The sequence below is a fragment of the Rhineura floridana genome, chromosome 3 (genome assembly GCF_030035675.1).
Source record: "Rhineura floridana isolate rRhiFlo1 chromosome 3, rRhiFlo1.hap2, whole genome shotgun sequence".
Taxonomy (NCBI): domain Eukaryota; kingdom Metazoa; phylum Chordata; class Lepidosauria; order Squamata; family Rhineuridae; genus Rhineura; species Rhineura floridana.
Window position 1 is genome coordinate 195,964,361 of NC_084482.1, and position 12,418 is coordinate 195,976,778.

At 44.2% G+C, this 12,418-nt stretch overlaps 1 long non-coding RNA gene across 1 annotated transcript; it reads right to left on the minus strand.

Moving 5' to 3' along the window:
* Nucleotides 1-2,929: 2,929 nt before the first annotated feature.
* Nucleotides 2,930-11,219, minus strand: LOC133382410 (uncharacterized). Its single transcript, XR_009761953.1, has 3 exons — nt 11,136-11,219; nt 5,351-5,456; nt 2,930-3,144 (listed from the first exon to the last, which is right to left on the minus strand). It is a non-coding gene; the product is annotated as an uncharacterized LOC133382410 (long non-coding RNA).
* Between the last annotated feature and the right edge of the window lie 1,199 nt (nt 11,220-12,418).

Below are 12,418 nucleotides of genomic sequence, written 5' to 3' on the forward strand. Positions count from 1 at the left end.
TATATGCTTGTTGACACTCAAAGAATTCTAATAGGTTACTGAGACAGGACTTTCCCTTGCAGAAGCCATACTGGCTCTGCTTCAGCAAGGCTTGTTCTTCTATGTGCTTAGTTAATCTAGCTTTAATAATACTTCCTACCAGTTTTCCAGGGACAGAAGTTAAACTAACTGGCCTGTAATTTCCGGGATTCCCCCTGGATCCCTTTTTGAAGATTGGCGTTACATTTGCCACTTTCCAGTCCTCAGGCATGGAGGAGGACCCGAGGGACAAGTTACATATTTTAGTTAGCAGATCAGCAATTTCACCTTTGAGTTCTTTGAGAACTCTCAGGTGCATGCCATCCGGGCCCGGTGATTTGTCAGTTTTTATATTGTTGATTAAACCTAGAACTTCCTCTCTCGTTACCAATTTTTTATTTCAGTTCCTCAGAATCCCTTCCTGCAAATGTTAGTTCAGGTTCAGGGATCTGCCCTATATCGTCCATTGTGAAGACAGATGCAAAAAATCCATTTAGCTTCTCTGCAATCTCCTTATCGTTCTTTAGTACACCTTTGACTCCCTTATAATCCAAGGGTCCAATCGCCTCCCTAAATGGTCTCCTGCTTTGAATGTATTTATAGAATTTTTTGTTGTTGGTTTTTATGTTCTTAGCAATGTGCTCCTCAAATTCTTTTTTAGCATCCCTTATTGTCTTCTTGCATTTTTTTTGCCAGAGTTTGTGTTCCTTTTTATTTTCTTCATTCGGACAAGACTTCCATTTTCTGAAGGAAGACTTTTTGCTCTAAGAGCTTCCTTGACTTTGCTCATTAACCATGCTGGCATCTTCTTGGCCCTGGCGGTACCTTTTCTGATCTGTGGTATGCACTCCAGTTGAGCTTCTAATATAGTGTTTTTAAACAACTTCCAAGCATTTTCGAGTGATGTGACCCTCTGGACTTTGTTTTTCAGCTTTCTTTTTACCAATCCCCTCATTTTTGTGAAGTTTCCTCTTTTGAAGTCAAATGTGACCGTGTTGGATTTTCTTGGCAATTGGCCATTTATGTGTATGTTTAATTTAATAGCACTATGGTCACTGCTCCCAATTGGTTCGACAACACTTACATCTTGCACCAGGTCCCGGTCCCCACTGAGGATTAAGTCCAGGGTTGCCGTCCCTCTGGTCGGTTCCATGACCAACTGGTCTAGGGCATAGTCATTTAGAATATCTAGAAATTTTGCTTCTTTGTCATGACTGGAACACATATGCAGCCAGTCTATGTCCGGGTAGTTGAAGTCACCCATTACTACCACATTTCCTAGTTTGGATGCTTCCTCAATTTCATATCTCATCCCCAGGTCTCCCTGAGCATTTTGATCAGGGGGATGATAGATCGTTCCCAGTATTAAATCACTCCTCGGGCATGGTATCACCACCCACAATGATTCTGTGGAGGAGTCTGCCTCTTTTGGGGTTTTGAGCTTGCTGGATTCAATGCCTTCTTTCACGTATAGAGTGACACCGCCACCAATACGTCCTTCTCTGTCCTTCCGATATAGTTTATATCCAGGGATAACCGTATCCCACTGGTTTTCTCCATTCCACCAGGTCTCCGTTATGCTCACTATATCAATGCTCTCCTCTAAGACCAAGCACTCCAGTTCTCCCATCTTTGTTCGGAGGCTCCTAGCATTAGCGTACAGGCACTTGTAAGCAGTGTCTCTCTTCAAGTGTCTTTGGCACTTTTGGTTTGGCCTGTGGTAGTTTTGCCCTTCTGAATTGATATCCTGTGCCCCTGCTCTCACAATGCCTACTTCTAGGCCTACCCCTTTTAAAATTTCATCATTTCTTTGGTTTTTATCCCAGGGGGGAGGTTTATTCCGAACCGGATCTTCCTCAGCTCCTGTTGGGTTTTCCCCCTCAGTCAGTTTAAAAGCTGCTCTGCCACCTTTTTAATTTTAAGTGCCAGCAGTCTGGTTCCATTCTGGTTCAAGTGGAGCCCGTCCCTTTTGTACAGGCCCGGCTTCTCCCAAAATCAAATCTGTTTATATGAACACATGTATGAAATGTGAGGGTGTGCAATTATGTTGATTTTTAGAAATATTAGGTCAGGATATTTGCCTGCTTTCCTTACTTCCCAACTTAACAGGGCTCATAAAAACAAATTGGCATCCATGTAGTCAGATCACTTGGTTGCATCACTTACACCAATCCAGGGACAGTTTGCTTTAGTGGTTCATTTTTTAAGGCATGTACCAGTGTGATCAGTGCAGAAACACACTCGCTGTTCTGCTGGTTCCAGTGCATCTCCACTAGGGACGGGGTTCACTGCCTAGTTCCGATCCACTTGTATTCTGATAGTCCGTCATTCAATCCCAATCCGCCTTTTTTTTGTTCCCGCTTGCTTTTGCACTTGCTGATTTGATCCACTGATTTGGGGGGTTTTGGTGGTGAAAAAAATGAAGTAATTTTTAGCATAAATGCTTATGTAAATCCATGGAAGTTAATGGACAATAGCGACTGTAATTATGAAGATAATTATGTAAAATCGGGGGGGGGGAAATTGGGGGAAAATGCTGTGTTGATTACAGCTGCGGCACGCAGCAAGGAATCAGTGCCAGTCTGAAAAGACAGCAGACTGTCAGATTCAGTCAAAATCCTGTACCAAAGTCCAATTTAGCAGATATTCTCTCTCATCCCTAGTCTCCACCTCTGTCTTCTGAAAATAGGGGCACATGACGCTAGTCAAACTCTGCCTCTTTTTACTGTAAAACCTGGTGGGAGCAGCTTGAGTGGGTTTTTTTTTTAAAAAAATCAGCTTCAAAGAGATTTCACTATTGATCAGCAGGTCAACCTGTTTCCCCTCCAGATGTGGCTAATGGAAATGGTTTGCTGTAGGCGACTAGTGTGTTCACAGCCTCACTTGGAAAAGAAACCACCAAATACAAAGGTTCAGATCCAAGCAAGCTTTATTCTCCTTTGGAATTTTGTATTTACATAACACAGAGCCCCTTAACAGTCAGGGGGATATCCATGCTATTGCCGGTTTGGGGGGACAAGGGACAGTGGAGTCCATCGCAGATGAAAATGAGCAGGTGTTCCATCCTGCTTTAGTCTTGCTTTTCAATTAGCACCTTGGGTGGCCCAAACTGGTGCTCAGCACATTCTGAAAAAGAAAGACGCATGAGGACTGGAGAAAAGCATAAAAAGCCAGAGGTCAGGAAAGGCCAGAGTAAGTAAAGGAGATTTATTTATTCCGCAAATCCTTAACATGGTTTCTAGAGCAGCCTTTCCCAACCAGTGTGCCTCCAGATGTTGTTGGACCATGTGATGTTCCTGTATGTGAATATAATGTAAATATGGTAAGTGCAAGTTTATTATAGGAAATATGGTAAGTGGAGTGAGTGAGAAGGGGGAGTACATGGGCTGTAGAATGCTGGGTGATGATTGGCTGTGTGTTTGAATGACTGAAGGTATAAATGAGAGGATGACAGTTGAGTCGGGGGGTTGGACAGGGTGGTTGTGGACAGGGAGGCTGATGTGGAGAGTAAGAGGTGGCTGTTGAGATATTGGATTGGGAGTTCTGAGGGAAATAGTAGGAATTAGGAACATAAGAGAAACATATATGAAACCATATGCTTGTCAATGAAATCTATAAGTAATCTTGTTCTTAGTGTTATCAATAAATATTTTCTTGGTTTACTTAAAGCCTGATTCCTCAGCTGGGGGGGGGCACAGACCAGGGGGGAGGCAGAGTAACCAAGGCTGAAGAAGAAATAGTATCAAATGGTGGCAGCGTTGAAGGAAGAGATATTGTATCAACATCCAGTACCACAGAGCAACCCAGAGCTGTGAGCTTCATAGGCAAGAGGCTTCAGGGGGGTTGGGAATTACCTATACACACAGACACAAGGTATCAAAATAACCAGGAAGAGACTAAGGCACAGTCTAGAGGTTATATTGGATACACAGAGTGTTGGGTAGTGTGGCCTAGCAGGGGGATCTTTTGAGATCTGTGCTAGAGCGGAGAGAGGTAAAAATAAACACGACGTTCCTGACTGCTGGTAGCCACGAGTGAGAGCGACACAGGTGGTGCCAGGGAAGGACGTCACAGACCACAACTCCCATCAGTCTCAGCCAGCATTGCCAATGGTCAGGAAAGATGGGAATTGTGGTCCAACAACATCTGGAGGCACACTGGTTGGGAAAGGCTGTTCTAGAGAATAAGGATAGAAACAGGCTCACTGTTCTGCTGGTTCCAGTGCACCTCCACCTTTCTTGAAAATGGGGGCACACGACGCTAGTCAAACCCCACCCCCTTTTACTGTAAAAGCTGCTGGAAGCAGCTTGAGTGCATGTTTTTTTAATTCAACTTCAAAGAGATTTTGGAACTGATCAGCAGATCAACCGTTCCCTCTCCAGGTGTGGCTAATGGAAATGCTTTCCACATGTGTGTTCATAGCCTAAATCCCACTGAACTCAGAGTAAATATGTTTAGGCTCCTACTTCATTACTGGAAAATACTTCTAGAAAAGCCTTGTTCAGTGTATTTATACTTGTTGGACTTAAGAGTTGGCCCTACCATTAGGCAGAATGAGGTGGCCATGTGAGGCAGTTGTCAGTGCCAAGACAACAGATGCAGCGGCAAAGCATTAGAGGATAGATCAGATTGTGCCATACAGTCTTCCTGGCAGAGCTTGGAAAAGTTACTTTTTTGAACTACAACTTCCATCAGCCCCAGCCAGCGCTATGCTGGCTGGGGCTGATGGGAGTTGTAGTTCAAAAAAGTAACTTTTCCAAGCTCTGCTTCCTGGCACCCCCTAAATCTAGCCTGCTCTCAGGTATAATAGAGGATGCTGTCCCATTGCCAATGTTGAAGCAAAACAATTTCTATACACTTTTGCTTATTTATTTGAAATATTTCAATCCTGCCATTTAGGATTATATCCTCACAAGGCAGTTTTTAGGAACAGGTGAAAAAGAATACAGTGAAAATGTAATTTAAAAACTATACACCATGTAAAATAGGAGGCCAACGTAAGACATCAGTGAAAAAAAGGTTAAACAAGAAAGATGAATCAGGAAACACTAAGCATTCCAAGTAAGCCTATAGAACCCATTTAAAAGTAACCACAGATAGTGCTCTAGATGTTTTTGTCACAAATGGATCAGGTTCAGTCTCTGTATGTATGGCAGCCTTCCCCAACCTGGTGCCCCCCAGATGTTTTGGACTACAACTTCTACCAGCCCCAGCCATCATGACTGTGCTGGCTGGAGCTGAGGGTAGTCATAGTCCAAAACATCTGGAAGGCATCAGGTTGGGGAAGGCTAATGTATGGTAAAGCCCTCATCCATCAGCCCACTCCTCTTACCTTTGATCTTGTAAAAAATGCACTTTATTGTCCTGCACACACATCTCAGTGCATTGAAAACACTATTCAAGAAACACATCTTGACAATTGCTGGATTAACCTTTACCTGCATGTAGAAATGGGAATGAAATGAGTCAACAGTGGCTCCAGGTCATGCAGGGTTAAGAAACACCTGTTGCATCCTGCTTTCTCCCTAGGATTTCCCACTGTTTCTAATGGCCATGCACACTTGCATTTAACAGTAAGGGCTCATCTGGACGACTGCATAATGTGTGACATGATCGCTTTGTGTATTCATTATTTTTCAGTCATCCATATGACATTGTGCGCTTTTGCACATTTTCATGCGGTTAAATCCGCTTTGGCATTACCGCAAAAAATGCAATTTGCTTTTTTAAATCGGGAATCATCTGCTGCAACATTAAGGGCTCGGATGCAATACCACGGACTTTAGAGCAGGAGGCGTTCTGTGAGCGGTCATTGGGCGTTTCCCCATACCCCTTGCCACATCCCCAGCCAATCATGTATTTCCACTTTTGCGCATGTGCGCGAATGTCTGGAGAAAGCCTGGGAAAACGGAACCAATCAGAGCAATGGTGTGGTGTTGGGGAGGCCTCAGCAATTTCTACTGCACAGATGCAAAAAACCGCATTTGCGCAAAAGCTCAACAGCCGTTAATCTTTAGTCAGCTCACGGTGCCTCTTCCCTTATGCTGCTGCCGCCACCTACACAGAGAGTGAGAGTCAGGCAGAGAGAGAGAGAGAGAATGGGGAGGAGCTGTTCTGGAGAAATAAGTGGAATTGCCAGCCATGTGTGTCTCCAGAAACGTTAATATGCATAAACACAGAAAAGCATACCATTGGTTTTGCGAAATATCGCAAATACAACCAAAAAACCCACAGGAATTATTGGCATATAAGTGGTTTGCTAGATGGCCATCTGCAACTATCTAAGGAGGCTCTGGAAGGAGAGCGGAGGAAGGGGTCGCTGGGGAGAGAGTGGGCAGTGATGCCAGGCCACCCGCATGCGGGGGGAGACCCCAGGGAGGCTCCCAGGCAACCCCTTTCCTCACAGGAGCCTCTCTCCCACAGGCTTCTTGAAGCTATGTTCGCCAGCCTGAGGGAGAGCTGAGCGGCGAGGGAAGGGGGCTGCCGAATCAGCTGTGGGGCGCTCTGATGGCTCAGCTGTCAGCCCAGCTGAACGGTGGCTTGGCAAAGGGGGGGGAATGGCTGCCTAATGTGGAGCAGCCGGAGCAGAGAGAGAGAGAGCAAAGGAAGGAAGGAAGCAGGCGCCCCTTCGCTCCAGCCGCTCGTATGGCAAAGTTGTGGACTAGAGCACCCTGGAAGCCCAGGGTTGGATCAGAGAGAAGCCAGCCAGAGTGGCGGAAAGGGGAGGAGAGCTCAGGCGGCCCGGCAGCAGCTGGCAGGGGGTGCTGCCAGGCAAGGCGCCGAGCAAAAGGGGCAGCAGGTGATGGAGAAGGAAGGGATCCCAGGCGCCCAGACACCCCTTCCCCCTCTCCAGAGTGCATTCAGCATCCTTTGGCTAGGAACCCCTGGCTCCAGGCCAGGATTTCATTCTTGCCTGCAGCCTTCTGCTCTCTCTGCTGATTGAGACTTGCCAGCCCTGTCTATCTCCAGAATGTTTACTATGCATAAAGGCAAAAACACATACATTCATTTTTGCGTTATATCGCAAATACAAGCACACAAAAATACAGGAATTATTGGCATATAAGCACCCCCCCTCCGCTGCTCCAGGGTGGCCAGCGGCAAGGAACTCCATTACACCCACAGGAAATGCAGACTTTTGCGCTGTTACAGTCAAGCGCATGCGCAATATTGTGCTTCATTGCAAAGAGGAGAGGAGCATACATCATATTTTGTGGACCAATTGGCTGATAGGGGGGAATGTTATGGGCAGAGCTGGGAAAAAGCGAGAAGTACGGGTCCTCCCACTGCATGTGCGGGCGCAAAAATAGAGTTTGTTTTAATCGTGAAAGAGCGAACAAACAGGCAAAGTGAGGACTGTCAGGTGACGAACCGGATGTGGAAAACGTTGCTTATCCTGCTCCGTTTGGATGAGCCCTAAGTCAACAGGGAGAGATTAAGCAGGTAAAACCTTTTCCTAACCTTTTCACTCCATGCCAGGAAAAGCTTCACCTGATTCATTTCTAAATATAGAACTGCTGTTCAAGGCACAGGAGCTGGGCCCTTAAAAAGCCAACAATGCTATTTCACCTTCCATCATCCCTTAGTATTAGGGTTGCCAGGCTCAGGGCAGAAGAGAGTAGGGTTGCCAGATTTTTGGCCTGAGACTGATGCTGTATCTTTAAGAGAAGAGAAAATTCAGCCAAGTGCAGGTTTTCTTGCAACACTGTAATGGGAAAAACCACAAGGTAAAATTCTCCCTTCCCCCTACACAACTTCACCTTGTGGTTTTCCCCATTACAGTGTTGCAAGAAAACCTGCACTTGGCTGAATTTTCTCTTCTCTTAAAGATACAACTGGCAACCTTACTTAGTATCCATACCCCGATCCTCAGCTAGGGTTGCCAGGTTCATGGCCTGAGACTGATGCTGTATCTTTAAGAGAAGAGAAAATTCAGCCAACTGCAGGTGTTCTTGCAACTCTGTAATAGGAAAAACCACAAAGTGGAATTCTCCCTTCCCCCTGCACAGCTTTCAAAGATACAGAAGACCTCTTGGAGGCCGGGCCTGGCAACCAAAAGGTCTTCTGTATCTTTAAAGGTTGTGCAGGGGAAAGGGAGAATTCCACCTTGTGGTATTTCCCATTACAGCATTGCAAGAACACCTGCACTTGGCTGACTTTCTCTTCTCCTAAAGATACAGGATCAGCTTCAGGCCAAGAATTTGGCAACCCTACTTTCTTCTTGTTTTCTAAAGTTAATTTATATTTAAATCATGACTGTTGCATCATTTCTATTGCTCCTCTCTGAACCCTTCTTCAGTACAGGTACATTAGTGTAGGTGGAGTTCATGCAGACGGCGTTCTCTCACACACAAGCACAATGGCATCCAGAAGCCTGTGGGGCTGCTGGTGGACTCACAACCCTGGCAGGATTGTGTTGAGGCACCAATTGCCTGAACCGGATATGCTGCAGGTGGGGTGGTACAAAGGGCAGCTGTGATTTGTGCAAATTCAGTAGCCCTACCACGCTGGGCTGCTCTGTGTATTGCCCCCATGGGGAGGCAGAACATCCTACAACCAATCCATCAGTCTGTCTGTGGCTGTGTGGGAAGAAGGAGGAGGAGATTGGAGAAGAAATACAGTTGAATGTACCACAGATTGTGTACTATAATGTTGCGTGTACCCCAATCTCTGAGCGGTGTGAGATTTCCAGGGGTTCCTGTGCTTACCCATGTTTCAGTTTCCTTGGAATGAAGATCAGTGGAAACTGCGGTGTCTTTGTGATATATCGTTTATTTATACATATATACAACCTGAGTGTAAGATGGAAAGGTTATCAGCATTAATATGTCAACAGATCTTGCTTCCCCATCACGCTTCCAGGGAGGTGTCCCCAAGACATGATTTGGGATTCAACACACTGAGCAAGACTCCCTGTGTCTTTCCAGCTTCCAGCTCCACTTCACACTAACTCAAAAACTACCTCCTGCCCCAACCAGAGGAGAGGAAGGAGGGCCACCCTCATACACTGCAGTATTCCCAGTCCCATAAATTGTTGTAAATAAGGGTTCAGGGCCTATTCAGTCTAAACCCCTTTTACCTACTATTTATCCCATAAGGAAGCCACTAAATATAGAGCAAACCTCCCTTTGAGGGAGGATACTAGAACTATTCACCAGCAGGCCCTCAGGAGTGAAATTCCCCTCTGACTTTTCCTAATAACATTCCAATTTGAAACCCTCGCATGTCTGTTACAAGACTTATTACTCCCCTGCAGGGACAAAAGAATCTCAAAAGTAAACTGTCTTGGCCTCAACAAATGTGGAAAGGAAATCCTCATGAGAGTTGGAAATCAAATAAGTTTATTGAAACTCCCCCATAAAGGAAGATAGATACACGTTTTGGAGTTCAGATGAAAAGTATAAGGAGAGTATCTATAATTATATATCTTTATCTAATCATTTTATCTACAGTAGGGCCCCACTTATACGGCGGGTTCTGTTCCGGACCCCCACCGTAAAGCGGAAATCACTGTAAGGCAGAACCCCATTGACTTTAATGGGGCATGTTGTGCAAAAATGATGCCAAAATGCCCCAAAATGCCGCAAAATCGGCTTTTAAAGAGGGGAGGAGAGCTGCCGCATTAGCGGAACGCCGGGAAGTGGAGCACCAGGAAGCGGGGCCCTACTGTACTTAGGTCTGTAAGATGACTCCTAATTGTATGCTGTACTGTATTTGAATTGTATTGTATATTTTTTGTGATTTATTTATTTCTTGTATTGTTTTTTGAGCTTGGTATATTGTTTTGATTTTTCTTTTGAACTGTGTTCTTTATTCTGTACGTTTTTGAGATTTTTTTGTGTCGCTTTGAATTTCATTTTGAAAAAAAAGTTACTACTACTAATAGTACAGCAGCAGCAGCAGCAGCACAATAATTCCTATCTTGGCCAAATCCTTACACATGTTAATGGGGGCACTTGACAGACCCATTAACCAAACAAAGATACTGGCTTGGTCATTACAGCAGGTTTCTTCTCCTGATACAGGATTACAGGCTTGAAGAGGACACACAGACATCATCCATTCCAACCCCACAGTTCTATAACAGTAGTAATATTATTGCAATACAGGCATACCCCACTTTAACGTTCACAATGGGACCGGAGAGTATACTTAAAGTGAAAATAAACGTTAAGTGAAGCAATTGTCTTCACTTGTAGTGCATGCAATCACCACTAGATGGCAGCGGCATCATGCCAATAAAGTATACGTTATTGCAAAGCGCGCAAACGTTAAGTGGGGTATGGGGACGAATGGAGCATGTACGTTATAGCGAGGCAACGTTAAGCGGGGCAACGTTAAGCGGGCAGAGCTTGGAAAAGTTACTTTTTAAAACTACAACTGCCTTCAGCCCCAGCCAGCATGGCCACTGGATTGGGCTGATGGGAGTTGTAGTTCAAAAAAGTAACTTTTCCAGGCTCTGTAAGCGGGGTATGCCTGTAAATATTTGTAAAATAAAATAAAATGATATCGCTATAAAGAAATATATGACCAAGCATTACAGGTAGTTTGCATCTCAGCAGAACAGAAGCACTAGAGGCCAGAAGAGCTAATAATTTTGAATGACTCTGGTAAAGTGAGCCAATCCATTCTCCCTAAATGGAAGGCAAAATTACTCATGGTCCTAGTCCATCTGACTTAGCAAGAACTTCCTTCTCCATGCTATTTCTCATTCCAAATAAATTTCATTTACCTACTTACCCACTTTAATTAATTAAAATCCACCCTAATTTTGTTGCTATTATTATTTATTTATTTACCACATAAATAAGATTCTAGATGGTTTACAAAGCATAAAAGCCAGTTACAGAAACATTAGCATACAAACATCCATAATTAAAATGGACAATAAAACACTCCCATAGATCTAGCAGTATTTTTTCCTACTGCTTGAGGAACAGAACATGCTTCCACCTTCCTGCACAGCCCTAAAATAATTCTTCCCATTTCCCTTTCTCTGTCGGGACACTCATAATTCCAGGGGGCCTGCAGAGTTCCTAATACTTCAGAAGCAAATCATGTTCACCTCTGAAGTAGCCTCCCCCATTATTCAACTAGTGAGTGAAGTTCTAACTTACAAGGCAGCGATGCTTGTCCTGTCCTGGATGTTTGCTCCTGAGGATATACTAGCCCTCTGAGAATCTCAGGTGGCTTTATGTACCCATATCCTTCTGTCCTGCCCAGAATTGGTAGGTGGCCACTAATGAGGTGATGGGTGGAATCATTGATTGATCTTTTGCAATCATCTTGAGGACAGGTTATGCTGGTGGAACTGGTCTCCATCTACTGTAACCAACTGTTTTGTGTGTGGGTTGTCTAATTTCAACTCAGTCATGGGTTCTTCAGGTGGCCTCGGAATGTTTCTTCCCTAGACAATACTCTCTATGAGTTACCTCTGGATTTGAATCAGACATTAATAAAAATATGTTATCAGCTTCAGTAACCAGCCCATTGTTGTCTAACCACGTCTTTAAGAGCTTAGTTCTAAGATTCTGATAAATTGAGCAATGGAACAATATGTGTGGAAGATCCTCCTCCCTGTTAGAGCCACAAACACATTTTCTTTGATCCTTTGGAATACCAGATATCTGTCCTTCTCTATCAGCATTAGGCAGAGTGAAAAAGTGTAATGCTGTAAATGCATGTCTAAAGCTAATGGGGAGGGGCTGTATCAGGTAAGAAGAGCAATTGTGGTCAGTTTTAAACCTCCAATACCATGGGGCTACTTGTGAGTTTAGTAAAGTTAGATGGTCTAAATACTCGCAATGTTGGAAAACAGCCTCACGTAATCTTTTGTTTGGACATAGAGAGTTAAATTCCTGTGTTGTTATATGGTATCTGTGTAATAGGTCATCTAATTTGCTCCCCCGAAGGGTAAGCATAAATGGATGTTCAAGGCAAAGATTTAAAATTTCCTTGTTCTGCAATGTATTAAGTGATCTCAAAAACTTCAAAAGTGTAAAATGAATGTGCGCACTCAACGGAGGGAGGCCAGTCTCAGCTCGAAGCATTGCAGCTGAAGTTCCTGGGGGAAGGAATAATAGACGCCTAAGAAAGTTAGTCTGAATGGTTTCTAAGGATGAGATAGTTTCGTTATCCCATCCCCAAACCGATACACCATACAGAACCTGTGGAATTACTTTAGACTTAAAATTTTTTATAGCTGGTAGAATCAGATTACCTCCAACAGAATGATAAAACTTTAAAATTGCTCCCACCGTTTTTACCGCAGTTAGCTTTATAGATTGCAGATGACTTTTCCAAGAGAGGGTGTCTGAAAAGTTTACTCCCAGATACTTATATACACGGCAGTGTTCCAACTGATGGTCTGCCATTGACCATCGGTGTCTAACGTACCACT